The 18,371-nt window shown below is 42.4% G+C and overlaps 1 pseudogene; it reads left to right on the top strand.

The window, feature by feature from the left end:
* The first annotated feature begins 1,843 nt into the window (after positions 1-1,843).
* On the top strand, positions 1,844-1,970 carry LOC135875289 (U2 spliceosomal RNA; annotated as a pseudogene).
* Positions 1,971-18,371: the final 16,401 nt, after the last annotated feature.

Raw genomic sequence — 18,371 nt, 5'->3', positions numbered from 1 at the left:
ATGCAGTTCTGGTCACCCCATTTCAGAAAAGGTATTTTAGAATTGGAAAAGGCATGTAGAAGGGCATCAAAAATGATTAGGGGTATGGAACAGGTTTCATGTGAGGAGAGATTCAAAAGACTGAGACTGTTCAGCTTAGAAAAGAGACAACTAAAGGGGGCTATGATAGAGGTCTATAAAATCATGAATGGTGTGGAGTAAAAGTGTTATTTACCCCTTCATATAACACAAGAACCAGGGTCACCCAGTGACATTATTTCTTCACACAAGGCCAAAAGTACAACTGAGTTCAAAAAAGGATTAGATAAGTTCATGACGGATAGGTTCATCAATGGCTATTAGCAACCCCATGCTCTTGGGGTCCCTAAATCTCTGACTGCCCAAAATTGGGACTAGATGACAAGGGATGGATCACCCAATAATTGCCCTGTCCTGTTCATTCCCTCTGAAGCATTTGGCACTGGCCACTGTCAGAAGACAGGATACTGGGCTAGATGGACCATTGGTCTGACCCATTCTTATGTTCTTATACCCCTGAGTTCTAGTCTGCATTTTTCTATAAAAGATGGCCTTCAATGTTCTACTGTCAGGCATATGGACCACATGACAACAACATCTCAGCTGCACTCTCAATATAAAAGTTTCAATGCCTTTGATATTGCAGCACTCAAGGACCTCATTTTTGGAACCAAATATTGCCAATTAGTTCCCATTATCTGTCACAGACATCACAGATGGAATTGGTCCACAGTTTTATGTGGCATCAATAAGTTGTCCATTAATTGCAGCCATAGAGCAGTGTGTTGATGACGACAGCATGGTAAACATCAATTTTTGTTTGCAATTTGAAACGCTGCTTGTTCCAGAGACAACACTGAGGTTTTCCAAAGGCATCGCTGGCTGTACCAATGTGCTTCATATTGTCATTGTCAATCATTGCATCTTGAGAAATGACACTGTCTAGGTAGCAAAACTTGTCAACAATCTTGAGTGGTTTATTATCAATGGACATAACCGGAGTAGTTGCAGTACTTCCTGTCTTCTTTAGTCTGATCATTAAGCCAAAATGTTTTGCTGCACACACAAAGCAGTCAGTGAATGTCCCTGAGGTTATGGGCCAATAAAGCACAATCATCAGCAAACAGTAATTTGCTAATAATTGTCTTCATAACTCTCGTCATCACATGCTGACGATGCAGCCTCAAGACACCTTCATCCATACAATACTGCATATAAATGCCACAGTCAATGTCTCTGAATGCATCGATTAGAACAGCTGCAACATGATGCTAAATAATGCCAGAGCAAGAACACAGCCTTGTTGGTGAGAGAAAAGGGAACTGTCAAGGACACAAACCTGTGATAATTAATTAATAATGATTTTCTGAGATCAGGTAGATATAAAAACCATGAAGAGAGAATTATTGGTTGGGGTTGTCAAAGAGCATGGAAGTGGCCAAAGGTAAATTTAAGATGTTCTAAATGAGGCCTAACTAGCGATGCCTATTAGACTGTATAAAAGTCTTCCAAAAGTAAGTAGTGGGAGTCCCAGATTTGGAGTTATTTAAACTAGGTGAGGCAAAAGTCTGAAGCATATACCATAGGGAATCACCCAGCACTGGCAGGACAATGGACAGGATGCCCTAATATAAATCCCTTCCATTTCTTAGCACTTCTCTAGCACCAATATTCTTCAAAGTGCTGCGTAAATATTTATCCACTCAACACTACCTGGAGGCACAATTATTATCATTGCAGCTGACAGCTGGGGAAACTGAAGAAAGAGGTTCTAAGACTTGGCCAAGGTCACAGAAGAACCAGGACCAGCGCTCCTCCTTCAGCCCATGCCTCGCCAGCCATTTGGAGGTAATTAAGGGGCTAAGATCAAGCGTAGTATCTGTTCTTATCAGTTTAATATCTGATATGTTCTCTATCTGAGAGCTTTATATTATTAAATAATTACAATGTTCATTCAGAAATCAAGATGCGGGCATAGTTTCTAACAACACACACATATACTGCAACATCAAACAAGAGCCTTAGAAATCCACATCCTTTGGCCCACATATGAGAGAAACTTCCCCTGACAGAGAAGGACAAGCTTGGCTTTGCTAGGAAAATCCCATTTTCCTCTAAAATTCATGTTGCACTCACCATAAAAGGGCTTTGGATCCGAAATGATATATGGGGTGTCTGATCACTTACTCCCCAGCAATAATTGTCTTGTCAAGTGCTGGAGGTGACATTGATTGTCAAGTAATTTCTTGAGCCAGTTTCTCGGCAAAGAAATCTAAGGCCCAGTGCCCCTCCCCCTGTCCTCTGGGGAGAGCCAGCTTTTCTTCACATGCCTGACAGCACAATAAGGGGCCCTGCTATTCTGCAACATGTATTGGCTCAGAAATAGAAAGGGGGGAAGCTGCCTGAAAGGCCGCTGAGGTGAGAAAAAGCTTCCCCGATTTGGCTCAGGTCTCCTCATCTATCCCTGCCAGGTGGTGGGGGGGGGGGGGGGGGAAGCAGGGCGGCAGGGGCTGGCTCTGAGCTCTCTCTCTCTCTCTCTCTCTCTCTTTCTGTCTCCCCTGATGGTGGCCGGAGAAGAAAAGACACGAGCAGCCCCACCCTCGGACAGACGCAGGAGTGTCAGTGATTCCGCCCGTTCAGACAGCCTGTATAGCTAACCATCAGCTGCACGATTCAGAGCCTCCTTTGCAAATCACACTGGGGGGGGGGATGTCGCTCTCTTCTGGGAGTGGCGCGGCGGGGAGCTTTGGGATGGGGTGGACCAGGGGCAGCAGACAGGGTTCCCCCGGGTGTGTCAATTGCAGCCTGGAGCCACTGCGCTGGGGTGGGAGGAGGCTGCCTGGAAGGAAAAGCAGCTTCCAAACTGCACGGTAACAAGCCAGCGGCAATCGGAAGATCGCTGCTGTCCTTGGCAGCAGGACTGGCCTCCGCCCGAAGCCCAGACACTGGCAGCTCCTCTGAGGAACCATTAACCTTCCGTTCTCCCCTCCCTCCTGCTCTGCTTGGTGACCCGGCTGCTCTGCTTTACAAAAATAAAATAAAATAAACCTCTTCTGGGGTGGGCAAGGCTATTGCCAAACGGAAGCGGAGCTTGTTTTCCGATGCTGTGCAGAGAGCCTGGGGGTGCTAGGTGTTGCATGCCATGGGCAGTTCATTAGAGTCAGGGTGCAGCAGGGCAATGCAGCCACCGCCCTTCCACCCCAGCTGAGCATTGTAGACAACCCCCCGGGCTCCCTGCTGCAGCCAGAGAGCTGAGAGCGGCTGGATGCCCTGGCTGGGGGGCGGGAGGAGGTTTCATGTTTATCCCAGCGGGCATGTGACCTAGGGGGTGCCTAGCTATTGCTCATTAATTATTAATTAATTATTATTATTATAAAAATGACAATAGGAAGAAGCAAATCCAGATTTATCCGGGCCCCGTATTCAGCATCGGCTGCGCTGGGACTGTCTGCGCTGTGGGGACACCGGCCCTTTTGAGGCAGGAGCAGCTAACCAGTGTATGGATCTGCAGAGCGTCCTGCCTTTCCTCTCCCCCGTCCCCCCGTTTGATGCAGCGGGTCGGAACTGCGCTGGTTCTAGTTGTGTCTGTAATATGGGGTGGGGGGAGGATGTGTGAGGCTATTTATTGCACAATCTTTTCGAGGCCTAGGGAAGTTTCAGCACCCAGGAGAGCTCCAGCCTCCTTCCTGGGAAAGGGGTTTATATAGGAAACATCCCGTTGATGGCCCAGAAGGCGGCCTCGAAGAATACAATATAAGCCCCTGTAGACTAGAACTAGACACAGCTGCATTAATACGGGGGGGGGGGGGGGGAGGACCTGCCCTGTGGGACGTTAAAATGGGAGTGTCTGGCTTTCTGGCTAGGTCCCTCCATGAGCTCAGGACAGCACCTTTCCCTAACTCCAGCCTCCCAGCCCCTCTGCAGGAGCAGCAACCCCGGGCAGGCCCATCCCAGCTCCTCCTCACCCCAGCAGCACCCCCAATTTCACTCACGACCCGTCCCCACCAATTCTCCCCACCTCCCAAGCCCGCCACCCTGCATTCTAAATTCCTCAACCCACCTCATCACGGAAAAGATGGCCCTCTGACCCAAACCTTTGCGCACTCAAAGGATGGTTGGCCGTGGGAATCTGGGGACCACTTTCCTACCGTGTGTGGTTGAGTAGTCCTGGGTCGGGCACTCTGGGAACTAAGCTCTTCACCACATCTCAGCAAGCTACCTAATCTTCCCAACGTCAATAGGCTAATAGACTAAAGCTTTCTTGACAGCTCACCTCAAACAGCCCTGACGCTGCAATATGTCCACACTGAGGAGTTTATATACAACCCACACCCTTCAGCCTGTATTTCTCCGCCTGTAGGAGGGTTCTTCTCCCCCAACCTACTTCCAGTCTTCTGCTCTCATTAACAAAAACCAACCACCCTGCAGATCGAAACTGACAAACACAAGGACAAGGGGAAAAGTGGCCACAGCCTCACCTCACCCTCTGGGCCCCGCTTTCGGAGGGGATGCTGCATTTCTTAGCATAAACAACCGCACTGGATAAATGACACTGAACTATTGTCCAGCACAAGGAACACCACTAAGCTGTGGCAAATGTGATAGTGAACGGTACATCTGGAGGAAGGAGAAGAGTACTGTTAGCCCAAGCACGTTCTGGAAGCCTATCATCGCAATGGAGAGAGAGAGAGCGAGATATCTTGGAATGGCCCCATGGTCCTTCCTCCCCCAAATTCGTTACCCCAATTAGAAATTTTCCAGATGACTACATCTATGTGTGCCAGTGCTGTAATACTTACCATTGTTATTTTCTTATGCTGGGTAGAGCTGAGGATACATAAATGTAGTAAAGGATGATGGGACCACCTATCTGCCACTTAATCCCATACCATGCTTTGTACACTGCCTACACCTGGACAGTGACTTTCCCCCAACTAGAACATATATTCGGGTTACACCATATTCCCATCCATAGCTTCAGATCACTACCCAGATTTCTCTTAAATTGTTTCCAAACACGTCACTTGCTTTCCCCTGGATACATGGAGGAAAACGTTTTCCCCCTCGATTATTTCCTTTTCTCCCTCTCCCTTGCCCACAAAACAGGTTTTTCTTCATCATGCTCCAAAACTGATAAATACCTTATAATTTCTCAAGTCCCAGGCAATCCTCTTTCAGGTGATGTTTTTGAGTATTCACTCATATTCCACACTCTTTTACCAAGCAGATTTCCATTGTTGTTTTGATGGTACATCAAAGAGGTGGCTAGTGCGATAATGAAATAATAATACTAATTTTCACATGGAGACTGCTTTGCATTTTCTAGAGCACTTTGCAAACATTAATTAGTATCCCTGCCATCCTGTAGGTTTTACCACTGAATGCATAATTGATGGATGAGTCTGGGAAACATAAAATAAATATTGAAAAGCAAGAACTTGCAGTACAAGCATTTGTGTGTGTTGCAACAGCCAATATACAGTAATGCACTGTACAGAGGTAAAATCATGTAAACTACTGTTATTGCTGAAACGGCTCAGAAAACCTTTGAATTATTTCCCCCTTTGTCATATCGGTGTTAAATTGTGTTAAAAATGCATTTGTGCATATTTTCCAGGTAGCAACAGGAGAGCTTTCAACCCCAATAGGCTTTTCATGTAAGACATAAAACATTTGACATGGACTGTACTATTAAAACTAAAAAGAGGGGGGGAGAGACACTCAAGGACTGATTTCCATTTCAAACTCAATTCTAGCACTTTGTACTCCCGCACCATTGGGGGATCAATATCTAATGCTTGGAGATTCTAGCTCCGCAGGAGTCATGTCAGGGGACCTCTAGAGCCAATCTGCTTGGGTAGAGGAGTGATAATTATTCATGGGCTCCTGCCTCTTGCTCCTTCTCTTGCACAGCCCCACGCTGCTGACTCAGTGCCTTATTCAGTCTTCTCTCTCCCTCTCCACTGCTGTAGCTGGACCCCTTTGCCTTCACCGCCTCTGAGACTCTGCACATCCATCCCACCATGGCTAAAACAGCAATGGGTAAGAAATCGCATCTCTTTTTCTTCAGCCAATGCAACAACCACTATATCCTAGGACCACCGGCTGTCCTGGGTGCTCCCTTAGGAGGCCTTAATGTTTAGAAAAAGCCAAGACAATGTTAAATCTTTTTGTTTAATTTTTTTAAAATCAAAAAGCAGGGAGGAGGGTTGGGAGCCCGGGGCTCTTTGGAAGTCTTAGCCTGAGATCTGATGGCAGATTGCTTTTGGGTGATTAAGGCAAATAAGTTGAACACTCATTTCAAGGAGATTTATTTGGTTTTAAAGAGAGTTTTTTGTGAGTGGCACCCAAAAAAGTGCCCTTACCTATTCTGAAATGTGGTATGTGTATGTTTTTATAAAGCCCCTTATCGCCAGGTCTCAAGATATTGCTCGCTCTTCATTTCAGCTATTTCTTAGAGATGATGTGTTAAAAGCAAAACACTTGCACAGTGAAACTGATCAGTTTCGTGACTGAAAAGGAAAGACACCTTCATCTCCCCAGCGACAGGATGTAGAGAGAGACTTTTCTCTTTTGCTAATTCGATACATAACCCGATCGCCTTGCAAAGAACAGGTCCGCCCTTTGTTTTAAGGAGGGAGGGGGTGGGGTGGGGTGGGGTTGGGGGTGACATTGGGTTTCTTTGTGTAACGCTGTGCACCGCTGCTCCCGGAGCTCCTGAGGAGAGGGCACCTGCAGAGCTTAGCGCCACAGACTCCAGCAGCCCAGCACAATGCAGGCAGACAGACCCCACCCATACGGCTGCTGCAGCTGTCTCCTCCCAGGCACGCCCAGGGAGCCCTCGCCCAGCGTACAGTACCCTCCCCAGTCCCCTTAGACATTAAGAAGTGGGGAGGGAGGGGGCCTAGCAACGCAAAGGCTGTGTGCACATCACCAGGAGAACAAACCCAAACGGCTTTTGAAAGATCCACCTCGTTCCTGCTCTAAAGCCTGGAATCTTGTACCCCTGCAGTCTGACTGCACACAGAAAAGTAGGTCATTGGATAATAAAGGTATCCTCCTACCAGGATATTTTTTTCTAGATAGCGCAGCAGCTTCTCTCCCCATCCCCCGCCCTGTTTTGTCGGGAGTGACAGGCTTATCTTTTTTACTTTGTCCCACTAGAGCGAACGCAAACGGTATGTGTGGACTCCGCAGCCCCGCCCCATCCATCCCCACTCACTCATTGTGGGTGTGGGTGTAGTTAACGTGCGTGGCTTTGCCTAATCTCTCATACCCTTTGGTATCTGAGAAGTAAGAAGGCGAGATGTCCACTGATTGCAGAGGCTCGGAGCCATGATTGCGGTTTTATTTAACCTTCTGGGGAATCGCCCCTATCTAGGGCTAAAATTAAGAGGCACAAGCAGGACATCCTCCCCCGACTCCTTTTGTTTCACTGACTGCGGTTAACTGCTTTGTGGTGCAAATAGAGGTTGCAGTGGAGGGTGTGGAAAGGAGCGAAATGGATTAGCCACCAGACCAGTCTTTTAAAAGATCTCCAGATCATCAAATTCCTTTCTGCTTCCTTTGGAAAGGGGAAAAATGTGGTTGATACCTTAGAAATCAAAACGTTTCAAAATAGTTCCCTATCAAACACCCCCACCCTCCGCTCACAACAGCCACCCAGAATAAGGAAAGCAAGGTTTAAACACCTTTATCTGGCCCTCAGGAAAAAAAACAAAAACCAAGCCCACGTACTCACTACTGAATCACTGTGGCAATAATAATCCTGTTTCATTCTTGATCATTTGTCCAAAGTTAACATGAATCCTCCAGACATTAGTTCTACATTTAAAAACAACACTAGGATTCTCTTTCTTTGATCTGAGAAATAATCCCTGGGGGTGGAAACCATTCTAACCTGGCATTGTCACCTGTAGGGAAAAGGCATGGGACAGCTGTAGATGCAAACAGACTGAGACAGGAGCTGTGGGAGTCTGGCCAGCCCTGCAGTGCTGAGCAAGTCATCCCCTCCCCATTGCAGCAAGCTGGTAATCAGTATTGATAATTTGTAGTCAGTTGGAGACTGATCACTGCAGAAGGCCCCTGTTAGGAATTCTGTCGCCATAGAAGAAAGGGCTCTTCAGTCTTTGATTAATGATCATGGCTTTCTTCAAATATAAAGGTTTCTGCAGCAGGGAGGTGGTTGAAATCATTAGATTTACCCAGAGACTGACTGACTAAATCTTCCCAGCCTGCCTATTAATTAGGTCCTGATTAGCAAGCCTTTTTGCTCTCCCAAAGATATACAGCTACATATTTTTTAAAACTTCTTTAAAATATTAATTGCATTGCAATTTTTGAAGAGTTGTTTTTTTAACTATTTGATTAAGGATTAAATAGCTTCTTTCTATAAACTTCCCAAAGGAGTAATGGCTCTATTGTCTACTTCTCTAGTCTTTACTTTTACAGAGATTTGACTTTAGAAGGTACTTCAAGTCCTAAAATATAAGAGGACCTTTTTGTCTATTCCAAGGGCTTGCTTCTATAGAAAAGTAATGAAAAAGGAATGTGTTTTCTTCAGAAAATAAGCTTTAGTTTTACTTGAAAAAAGGGTTATTTACAATCTTGCAAATCTCCAGTTGCTGTTAAATAAGCCACATTGCTTCTGGACCAGCGCATGAAGCTTTTACTCGCTTGTCCATTGAGGGGAATCACAATGGTTTAATTCATTTCCTACTGTACACTGTATTATTACGAAGCTCTAAATAAGGGCTAGATCATGTCAGCACCAGAGTCAATAGCAAAACTCTCATCAACTTCAGTTGTGCAGGATCCGGCTCCCCATAATGCTTATGGCCCCAGTCCAGCAAAGAACTTAATCATATGCCTAATTTTAAGCACGTGAATAGTCCTATTGACTTCAATGGAACTAAACATGTTCTTACAGATAGGCATTTGCTTAATATTCTGCAACGCTAACATAACACAGGGCCTAACTCTGAACTCCTTACTCAAGCAAAATTTCCTTTAGACTTCAACAGGAATTTTGTCAGAATGAAAAATCAAGGCCTCAATATGCTTTTATTATTGGCCAATTAGGTTTTAGTTGTTGTTTTTGTTCTATATGTGTGTGCGTTATTCACTAGATTTCATATAACCTGACTGCACATAGGATTGCCATTTCTTTTATTTTTACCCTAAATCTTCTGAGCGTCTGTACAGTATGTGCCTCAGGTGGCACGTGACCAGGATTCATCACCAGATTTGGTCCGCTCGTTGGATCACTATCTTCCCTGGCTTGAGCCGGGTACTGATGGGCAGTGCAACGTGAACGCTGATCCATGCCCCCCTTTACTCTAAATGATACATAACTTTTGACATTTTGTTCCAAATAAAATCTGAATATATTTGATGTGTTTATTCGTATACCCACAATGTATTATATACATCTGAATGACCAGGGTGGAGGAGACACCAGAGAAATAATGGGCTATCCATATCCCACAGTTCTTCTGGCATCCTGGTAATGGGAGGTTGAAGCTCAGGTGGTGTGTAATGTCATTAGAACTCAGAAATGAATCTGAAAAGCCTAATCTAGTTTCCCTATGTTATGTCTTGTACATTTAAAGGTTATTTTAACATGAAAACATGTTCAGACAAAAATCTTACACAAAACTAGCCTTCTATCCCGGTCCTCCTATCTGCTTAATTTTAATAAGATTATGTCTAATAGAAATACACTGACAAATTGTAAATAATACTTGTTCAGTATTGTTCAGTTCGATTTCAAAATTGTAATGAAGGGTGACAGGAAGGGTGGGCAGGATTGTGAAGCTCAACCAAGCATACTTTAGATCATTTGCATATTTCAGTACTATTAATTAAAATGCTATAAAAGAGGTTCAGAGTTTTTCTTCTATTTAAAAAACCCTAATTTCTTAGCTATGGTCTCAGAGTTGGATAGACATCCTGAAGAATATATAATAGCTGTTAAATATGTGTTCCCCAAATACCAGCATATAGCATTATTGTCATATCGAGTAAATAAATATAGATGTGAAGCTACTGATCTGCGTATTATTTAATGTAACCATTTACATCATATTGTATAACATTTTCATAACTAAGGGTTTGATCCTACAAAGTGCTGAGCACTGTGGCCCTCAGCCAGCAAAGCACTTAAGTGGGTGCTTAACTCTAAGCAGGAGTCGTCCTATTGATGTCAATGGGACTATGTATGTGTTTAAACTTAGATACGTGATTAAGTACCATGCTGGACTTGAGCCAAAAATATGTTCCTGTCCATTATTATGCATCTTCAGATTGCACAAACCTACTAAACCTTCAGGTTTTTCCTTCTTATAAAAGTGAATCCAACTTTTTAATAACCTTTAATGTCAGAAAATTAAAATTAATATTCAAAGTATCAGACCAAGTTAATGGGAAATTACCTTTAAATGGTAATAAAAATAAGAGTGCCTAGGGTCCAGTGAAGTTAATAAGAGTTTTACCTGAATTGGGCAGGAACAGATCCTATGATTCTAAACTTTTGTTGAAGTCGAGTATTAGAAATACTTTCAGGTTCTATTATTATCAGAATCAAATTAGTGGAGATTTTTTGGTCACCAAAAATCTGCTGCCAAATACTAGTCATTAGAGAAATGAAGACTTCGTATTGTTTATATTCACTTCCTGTTTTTAAAAAGTAGGAGAGTCTTACTTCTCATGAAAATTCAGTTGACAATTTAAAAAAAACGGCTCATATAGTCAAGAAATTACTGGGTTTCATACTACCTGACAGCACTTCTTCACCTGCTACCTGATGCTTCCTGGCAGGAGTGTGACCTCATCTATTACATCATCTTATGCATGACATCACATAATTTTCTGAGCAAATAAACACAAAATACAAAAGTGAAAACTTCTAAGATGTCCATCCATTCCCCAGCTTTTATACCAAAGGCTTTTCATTCATCTATATATAATTCACTTGTATCAATTATGGCAATTACCATCTTTTTCCATCAACAACTAATTTAGGATTTCATTTTTGCTCACTTCCTTGTGTTTGCAATTTAATGCTACATTTCACTAGATTTTGTTTTACACGGATAGTCTTTATTATTAAATAATGACTGCATCGATAGCTATAGTGCAAAGCTGCTAGACTATAATTATTTTCCTATAGTAATCAGCCTCTAGGTGCCTTAAAATTGACACCCAGAAATGGAGTCATCCAAATTTAGTAAACACACTAGAAAATATTTTTCCTAAGTGACCTGCCAAAGACCAAACAGCACATTCATGGTAGATCCACAGTTAGAACCCAGGAGAACTGAGATCTGCCCACTAGGCAATTACCTTCTGGAATCAAAGAGCCCAGATAGGATTATCTTTTCACACAGAGGTACCCCACAAAGCCCCTTGAATGATGAGCATTTTGCCTTCTTACCTAAATTATTGGTCTTCAGTATTTTGAATGCTGACATTCCCAGAAGCTCTGCCTCCAAAAGCAATGCTTCCTGGAAGAGCAAACATCACATCATCAGTCAGTGTTACAGGCTGTTTTTGTGATATCTATCTCCCTAAAAACTAAAGCCAACAGCTCATACAAAATAATACTATAAAGAAAAATTGTTCTCCTGCTATTATCCGATGTTATATATGTAAAAGGCTGACTGAGGAGCTCTCTCAACTCTTAGTGATTATCTTCAAAAACTCATGAAAGGTGGGAGAGATTCCAGAGGACTGGAAGAGGGCAATTATAGTGGCAATCTATAAAAAGGGGAATAAGGACAACTCTGGGAATTATAGGACAGTCAGCTTAACTTCAATACCCAGAAAAATAGTGGAGCAAATAATCAACCAATCAATTTCCAAACACCTAGAAGATACTAAGGTGATAAGTAACAATCAACTTGGATTTGTCAAGAATAAATCATGTCAAACCAACTGAATAGCTTTCTTTGAGAGGGTAACAAGCCTTGTGGACACAGGGGAAGCGGTAGATGTTGTATGTCTTGATTTTAGTAAGGCTTTTGATACTGTCTCTCATGATCTTCTCATAAACAAACTAGGGAAATACAACCTAGATGGAGCTACTATAAAGTGGGTGCAAAACTGGTTGGAAAACCATTCCTAAAGAGTAATCATCAGTGGTTCACAGTCAAGCATATCAAGCGGAGTGCTGTACGGATTGGTCCTGAGTCTGGTTCTGTTCAATATCTTCATAAATTATTTAGATAATGCATAAAGTTTGCAGATGATACCAAATTGGGAGATGTTGCAAGTGCTTTGGAGGATAGGATTAAAATTCAAAATTACCTGGACAAACTGGAGAAATGGTCTGAAATAAACAGGATGAAATTCAATACCGACAAATGTAAAGTACTCCACTTAGGAAGGAACAATGAATTGCACACATACAATATGGGAAATGATTGCCTAGGAAGGAGTACTGCGGAAAGGGATCTGGGGTTTATAATGGATCACAAGTTAAATCTGACTCAACAGTGTAGCACTGTAGCAAAAAGAGCAAACATCATTCTGGGATGGATTAGCGGGAGTGTTATAAACAAGACACGAGAAGTAATTCTTCCACTCTACTCTGTGATGATAAGATCTCAGCTGCAGTATTGTGTCCAGTTCTAGGTGCCACATTTCAGGAAGGATATGGACAAATTGGAGAAAATCCAGAGAAGAGCAACAAAAATGATTAAAAGTCTGGAAAACATGACCTAGGAGGAAAGATTGAAAATATTGGGTTTATTTAGTCTGTAGAAGAGAAGACTGAGGGGGGACATGATAGCAATTTTCAAGTACATAAAATATTGTTACAAGGAGGAGGGTGAAAAATTATTCTCGTTAATCTCTGAGGATAGGACAAGAAGCAGTGGGCTTAAATTGCAGCAAGGGAGGTTTAAGTTGAACATAAGGAAAAACTTCCTGTCAGGGTAGTTAAGCCCTGGAACACATTGCCTAGGGAGTTGTGGAATTTCTGTCATTGAAGGTTTTAAAAACAGGTTAGACAAACACCTGTCAGGGATGGTCTAGTTATTACTTAGTCCTGCCTTGAGTGCAGGGGAGAAGACTAGATGACCTCTTGAGGTCCTTTCTAGTCCTACACTTCTATTATTCTAGTATAAAGAACATGTATTCTACTACTGTATCAATGAAATGGATGGCTGAAGATTCAGCTTGGGGGATGTGGACTCTCCAAACTAAGGACCAGACCCTGCACCCATGGGAGTCAGTTGGAGCTCTGCTACTGAACTCAACATGAGCAGGATTGAGTCTTGCCCTCAGGTGTATGGGGCCACTGACACCAGGTAGTTGCTTTCACAGGATCTGCTGCAATCATACACACATATCTGAGGGTAGGACTGAGCCCTAAGGCTCTGTATTCCTTTGATACTGCCTAAGCTGTTGTTCTTTCTTTGATTTATAAACAACGCTAATCCTAGAGCAAGTATCCCTCTCTCGATACACAGGAGCCAACATTTTCACATTTACGTGTCTACTGTCATGTCCCCAAATCCATATTTAAGAACCTACAAAATAGTGGCCTGATTTTAAGAGATACTGAGCACCCACAACTCACCCTGGAGTTAATGGGAGTTATAATTACTCAGCATCTTTGAATCTCAGGACAATTTTATTTAGATGCCTGCATATGGATCTAGGAGCCTAACTATAGGAACCCATCTTAGAAAATGGAGATCTGTTGAAACAGAATGTACTTCAAAATGTTGTGTGTCCGAGCAGTACACAGCATGCATATCTGCTTTGTGATTATGTCATTCTTTGTTACATCTGTATGCTTTCCCTTTCCTGTCTGCAATCTGGTAATAATATTAATATTAATGAATGAAAGTAAATTTAAGCTACCCTTACAGGCCTGTGCAATTAAACAGGTACATAGAATTAACATCAAGTATTAGGCTTTATTGAACAATTTTTTTCATTGTTAGAGTATCACTCTAATCTCTGGCATATATATATATATATATATATATATATATATATATATATATATATATATATATATATATATAAAATAATTATTCGAATGTGAACAATCTAATTACAATAAACTTACTTTGTAGAGAAAGGGTGGTGTTGTGGTTAAGCCACATAACTGTGAGTCACAGGACCTGGGTTTTGTTCTCAGTTCTGCCACAGACATCTTGTTTAATTTGGGCAAGTTACTTAATTGCTTTGTGCCTCCATTTCCTCATCAAAAAGATGGGGATAGTGCTATTCATTTACCTCTGAGATGTGATGTGAAATTCAATTTCTTAAGGCATGGAAGTGCTTTGAGATCCTCTGATGTCATACAAGTTTTAAAAACAAAACAAAAAACAACCCCAGTGATCAGATCAAGGAATATGGCAACTTCCTTCCTGAAGCTATATTAGTGTTATATTTCCTAAAGGGGTCTTTAAAATCTTTAGGATAGCTTGTAGTTGAAAAATTATACATCTCTCTCTCTCTCTCTCTCTGTATATACTAAAAGACTCATTCGTGTTAATATATAAATTTAGTACTTCTATATACATTCCCAGTGGTGACCCCATGGCTATCGCTTTTCATCTCAACCCGATTTTCCACCCTTTCTAAATTTCTTTAAAAAATAAAATGTCCTTTTGGCCTAAGATTTCTCAATGTACACTTATTCTATTCCTCTTCCTATGTACACCAGGCCCATTCCTGCAGTTCTTACTCTGACAAAACTCCCATAAGGATCTAATGTTATTATTAGGAGTTATTACTTACATTTAAATTACAGAAACACCTACAGACCCCAGCCAGGTCAGAGCTCCAGTAAATGACACTCTGCCTGATAAGGACCCGGCATTGCAGTACCCAACATGCATGCATGAAAGCGCAAAATCTGTGTATCCCCCTAGGAAATATTTACAATTAAAACGTAATACATGAATCAGATCCTATTACTGGGGTGGCCAAATTGTGGCTCACAAGCCACATGTGGCTCTTTTACCATTAAAGTGCAGCTCACAATCCCCTTTCTCCGCCTACCAGACTGGGAGGGTGGAGCTCAGGACCTCTGCCTTGCAGTGGGGTGGTGGGGTAGGAGCCTCTGTCCAGTGGAGAGGGGGGTCTAGGGGCTTCAGCCCTGCAGGATGCACCTGCTGGGGCTCAGGGCTTCAGCCGCAGTGGGGCTGAAGCCCCGAGCTCTGGCTCCTGGCAGGTGTGCCCCGGCTCTCAAACTTCTGAAGATTGAGAGATGCGGCTCGGAGGGCCAGTAAGTTTGACCACCCCTTCCCTATTAATTCTCAAAGAGATTTTTGTGGCAGTGACATTTGCAACCCATTTTTATAGTCCTCATTAAAGATCACAAGCAGCTATTTTGTGTGTATTTGTTTTCCTCAAACCTTTCATATGAGCAGAAAGATGAATTGACACCATTCAGCATTTTCACAGTCACTGGAAAAACAGTTTCTCTCTAGGTACTCACATTGGAATAAGACACTACGCAGAAGTCTGCACGTGACACTCCAAAGATTACATTGAAAAGGTGTAACACAAAAGATTGCATTTCTAATTTAATAGATACCTTTAGATTTTTTTTTTTTGCTGTCAAGATTGCAGTCTGATAGTTTGCAGTATCATAGTCTGGTTTTTATATATATAAAAATAAGTAGGTAATTACAACCCACACTCACTGTGGTTTATAAAGTGATTCTTCAGCATTTATTGAAGACCTAAATGTTTCCAAGGAGAATGACTTTTTGCCAGGAAAGCAAGATGCTACCTTTAAAAAATTAATAAATGCAATATTAATAATTCTTTCTTGGAAAATATTAATAGTAAGATAGTCATTTTAAATCTGAATGTAATTAGGGATTCAAGCTACTCCCTAATTAAGTGGAATTCAGTTTATTCACTAGTAAAATTTCAGGAAGGCCTGGAGCTTATTTGGTGAACTTTAATGTGCACTGCAGTGAACTCCTAGCATAAATGTCTTTGCCCTCTAGTGGCAGGAGGCCTGAATAGTAAATATACTAGTGAGAGTCACATGCAGTGAAGATACTGTGAGTGCTGTACAAATTTATTACCTATACATCTTGTCAATGGTGCACCAGAATTTTAAACCACAAAGCCCTGGGCCTCTCCTACACAAAGAATATACGGTCAAGATGTGAGTGATGTTTGAACAACAACCTAAAAAAATGCCCAGCCACTGAACACAAGACAATGCACAAAACAGTTAAAGTAAGTCTGCAAGAAAATGTTTTAATATAATAGTATAATAAAAAACAACAACAAAAAATCAAACCTACTTTCAATGTTGTTTTCGGATGTCATTACCTAGGGTTTTTTTTAAAAAAAGAACACTGAAAAAACAGCTCCATTCAGGTTCCAGAAAGGAGTGCACTTTCATGGTCACAGATGCTTCTGTCCTTGTACCCCCAAGCGCGACCCCTTCTTTTCATCCTCTTCAATTTATCCCTGTTCTGGTCCTCTCCTGGTTCCTCATCCCAGTCTCTTTGCCCAACCAGTTCCAGACTTCCCCACAAAGCTCCCCATCTGAGTCCCAGTCCCTCTCTTACCTCAGCGCCCAGTCATAGTCTGTATCTCAGACTTCCCATCCTAGTCTCTTTGTCCCAATCTTCTTGTCCAGCCAGTGTGTCTCAGCCACACCCATCATCCCATCTCAGTCTTTCCACACTCCCCAGCTGGTTCCTACTGCCCTCTGCCCTCGTTTTCCCCACCAGTTCCCAGTCGTAACCCCTATTACTAGCTCCCAGTCCCCATCTCCCCTCTTCGCCCTCCTCCCCAGGATGCTCCTTGTCCAAATCTACTCTGTCTGCTGCCACTTAGGTCCAGCTATTGTTCCATTTTCATTTCAGGAAGGCTGCTTCCACCTCCTTCATGCTGGCTGGGTGCCAGCAAGGGGAGAACTGAGAACACAAGATAGCCTTTCTGCACTCAGTTCCTGAGATTGACACTACAGTGTCCCCCAGCAGCTGGGAGGAGCTGTGCAGGAAAAGTCTTGCTTGGCCCCTGCAGCCCTGGGATGGAGAATGCTCAGTACACATGGAATTGTTTGAGAATTTAGCCAAATGCTAACACATTTCTACCCAGCATGTGTGGAGATTGAAATGAGATTTTTCAAAGGTTTATAACTTGGCCAAATTTGCGTGGATTTTCACAGGAGAAGCAAAAGGCACATTTTTGACACAACAACCACCTCCCTGCCAACTGTCAAGCCCTGGTTCCAAAGCATGGAGGTGCTATACCTTCTCAGCTAAATGGTTGTAAGAATTTTAAAATGGGCAAAACAACATATGTTTCCCTAGAAAAACAACATATGTTTCCCATTCTTAGAAATGGCTGAACTATTTTTGCTGAAACTTTCCCAGAAAGTTCAGCCCGAGGCAGATACCTGGCATAGAAAATTACAGCCCAAATGGTTGAAGTTTGGCAATGTTATAAGCAATGAAAAACAGCCTTATAAATGAAAAATGTTGGGCAACCTGCAAGACTCCATATTTTCTGATGTGGTGGCAGAGAAAAAAAATAGTGTTAGTCTTTGAAAAATGTAAATCGTTTTAGTACTGTTAATTTGTACTGGGTACACGTTTTAATATCTGAAATGTATTAAGAAATAAATACTTTGGCCAGATCTTCAGATGGTGTAAATTGACTTAAATGATTTATACCAGCTGAGGTTTGGCCACATTAATCATTAGATACTAAAATAATCATTGGGCCAGAGAAAGGGAAAGAGAGCAAGGGAATGACCCTGTAGTCTAGTGGTTAGGGCACCCACCTAGCAAGTGAGTGACCCAGACTCCAGTCCCCCTGTTCCAATCACTTTCTTTATTTATCCACATGGGAACTGCTTCACAAGGAGAGACAGAGGGACCCCAACATGAGAATACACTATAGCTCAAACTGTCTGTACTGGGCTATCTTGATTATCACTTCAAAAGTTTTTTTCTCTTACGTAATTGGCCTCTCAGAGTTGGTAAGACAACTCCCACCTGTTCATGCTCTCTGTATGTGTGTATATATATCTCCTCAATATATGTTCCATTCTATATGCATCCGAAGAAGTGGGCTGTAGCCCACGAAAGCTTATGCTCTAATAAATTTGTTAGTCTCTGAGGTGCCACAAGTACTCCTGTTCTTTTTGCGGATACAGACTAACACGGCTGCTACTCTGAAACCTGTCACTATAGCTCAGTAGTTGGAGCACTCACCTGAGAGTATTCAAATCCTTTCTTCCTCTCTGGCAGAGATGGGGAATTTGAATCTGGGTCTCCCATGTCTTAGGTGAGTGCTATAAAAGCTATACAGTGGGAACCATTACTACCACCTCCTCCGCAGCTTTGTGGATCACA

This window comes from Emys orbicularis, chromosome 2 (genome assembly GCF_028017835.1).
Source record: "Emys orbicularis isolate rEmyOrb1 chromosome 2, rEmyOrb1.hap1, whole genome shotgun sequence".
Lineage (NCBI taxonomy): Eukaryota > Metazoa > Chordata > Testudines > Emydidae > Emys > Emys orbicularis.
Note: the sequence above shows the minus strand (reverse complement) of the source record. Positions and strands in the feature narration are given on the sequence as shown.